General features: G+C 42.8%; 1 protein-coding gene and 1 long non-coding RNA gene across 3 annotated transcripts in view; one reads left to right on the top strand and one right to left on the bottom strand.

The window, feature by feature from the left end:
• Positions 1-2,500, top strand: part of LOC123507327 (methionine-R-sulfoxide reductase B1-like) — a 32,590-nt gene that overhangs the window by 20,856 nt on the left and 9,234 nt on the right. The window lies entirely within an intron of this gene.
• LOC123507332 overlaps positions 1,977-2,500 on the bottom strand; it is an 18,776-nt gene continuing 18,252 nt past the window's right edge. Inside the window, exon 2 of the long non-coding RNA XR_006675639.1 lies at positions 1,977-2,385. This is a non-coding gene — a long non-coding RNA (uncharacterized LOC123507332). The remainder of the gene's footprint in view (positions 2,386-2,500) is intronic.

The raw sequence follows: 2,500 nt of genomic DNA on the forward strand, positions 1-2,500 counted from the left end.
ACCAGAGAGAGAGAGAGAGAGAGAGAGAGAGAGAGAGAGAGGGTGAGTGGGTGGGTGAAGAGAAAGTGCGGATGATTGTGAAAGTAGCAGGAGGAGAAGGAGGAGGAGGAGGAGGAGGAGGAGGAGGAGGAGGAGGAGGAGGAGGAGGAGGAGGAGGAGGAGGAGGAGGCAAGCGAAACAAAGAATAAGGAAAAAAGTTACTGCTTAACCATGCAGAAAGAGAAAGAGAAAAGGAAGAGAAAGAGAAGGAGGAGGAAGAGGAGGAGGAGAAGATTAGAAGGAAGAGAGATGAGGAGGAGGGAGGAGTAATAGGACATGCTGGTACTCTCCTCCTCCTCCTCCTCCTCCTCCTCCTCCTCCTCCTCCTTTCCTTCATTCATGCCTTCCTGTCTTCCCTCCCTCCCTCTCATTTATTTAAAGACCTACTCATTCCCAGAGAGAGAGAGAGAGAGAGAGAGAGAGAGAGAGAGAGAGAGAGAGAGAGAGAGAGAGAGACAGGTTATATAGGTAGAAAGTTTGGAGAAAGAAGGAAAAGAAAGAAAGGAAAGAAAGAGAATAAATAAAGATGAGGACTATAAGAGAAAGAAAAGAATAAAAAACAAACAGAAAGATAAAAAGAAAATGGATGAAACAAACACACAAATAAAAATGGAAGAGGAAAATAAAGAATGAAAGGAATAAAGGAAGATAGAACAAAACCACAGAGAGAGAGAGAGAGAGAGAGAGAGAGAGAGAGAGAGAGAGAAAAAAAAAAAAAACAAAAACAAGAGAAAACAATAAAAAAAAACACACAAACTTGAACGAAAAGACACGAAATACGAAAGAGAACATGAAAACAACAACAACAACAACAACAACAACAACAACAACAACAACAAGCAAAAAGTTACACCTGGTTATAATGAATCACAGGTAAACGCACTGTACCATGAAGTCCTCTCAAGGTTACCTGCCTGCTTGTTACCTGTATAAATCCCTCCTCCTCCTCCTCCTCCTCCTCCTCCTCCTCCTCCTCCTCCTCCTCCTCCTCCTCCTCCTCCTTCTCTCTTCCTCTCTTCCCCTTTATTTCTCCTCTTGTTCGCGTGTACCTTTAAAAATAGTGAGAAATATGAATTGGGAATAGTCTCTCTCTCTCTCTCTCTCTCTCTCTCTCTCTCTCTCTCTCTCTCTCTCTCTCTCTCTCTCTCTCTCTCAGTTTTTCTTTTCAATATTTTTAGTGAGAGAGACGAACTGTGTGTGTGTGTGTGTGTGTGTGTGTGTGTGTGTGTGTGTGTGTGTGTGTGTGTGTGTGTGTGTGTGTGTGTGTGTGTGTGTGCAAAGTCAATACAAGGTTCAGCAATGCAAAGTCAATACAGGAGTCCCAAAAAAACAAACTTAAAGAGAAACCAAGAGAGAGAGAGAGAGAGAGAGAGAGAGAGAGAGAGAGAGAGAGAGACCCAGATAATGATTAAAAAACAAATTAAAAAGCAAAAAAACACACGAACATTAGCAAACAGTGAGACATGAAGAGTAAACACACACACACAAGAGAGAGAGAGAGAGAGAGAGAGAGAGAGAGAGAGAGAGAGAGAGAGAGAGAGAGAGAGAGAGAGAGAGAGAGAGATGTAAAGAGGATAAAGAAATATAAAAAGGAGAATTAAAAGAGAATGATAGAAGAGGAAGGTATGAAATTGTAAATAAGAGAAAATTATACAAAAAAAGCTATGTAGAGAAAATACGTAGAGAAGATGAAAGAAAGAGAAAGAAAGGAGGAATAAGAAAGAGATGATAAACTATGAGAGAAGCACAGAGAAAATATGACATCACATCAGGAAATGTTTGTACAGAAGTTAGAGAAGCGTGACATGATAATCTCTCTCTCTCTCTCTCTCTCTCTCTCTCTCTCTCTCTCTCTCTCTCTCTCTCTCTCTCCCACCCAGTAATCCTCTTCCCACTTCATCCCTCTCCCTTCTCCGCATATCCCTCTCCCTTCATGACTCTCTCTCTCTCTCTCTCTCTCTCTCTCTCTCTCTCTCTCTCTCTCTCTCTCTCTCTCTCTTAGCAATAGTGAGATTGTGAGAGTGAAAATTGTAGTCTGGTGTGCCTCTGGGAAAATATTTAAGGCCTATGGGGGTGGTGGTGGTGGTGGTAGTGGTAGTGGTGGTGGTGGTGGTGAAGATACAGATAAGGTTAGGCTCTCTCTCTCTCTCTCTCTCTCTCTCTCTCTCTCTCTCTCTCTCTCTCTCTCTCTCTCTCTCTCTCATTCCATACAATCCCAGTTCCGCATTCCAATATTACCTGTAGCAATCAATATCTCTCACCTGTCACACACACACACACACACACACACACACACACACACACACACACACACACACACACACACACACACACACACACACACACCTCTGACCTCAATAACTCACTAAACACACCTGTCCCGTCAATTTTCCAGTGTAAAATCTGCCAAACCTGACACACATCTGAAATTCCCACATCAACACTCTCTCTCACACACACA

This window comes from Portunus trituberculatus, chromosome 22, assembly GCF_017591435.1.
Source record: "Portunus trituberculatus isolate SZX2019 chromosome 22, ASM1759143v1, whole genome shotgun sequence".
In the NCBI taxonomy this organism is placed as follows: Eukaryota; Metazoa; Arthropoda; class Malacostraca; order Decapoda; family Portunidae; genus Portunus; species Portunus trituberculatus.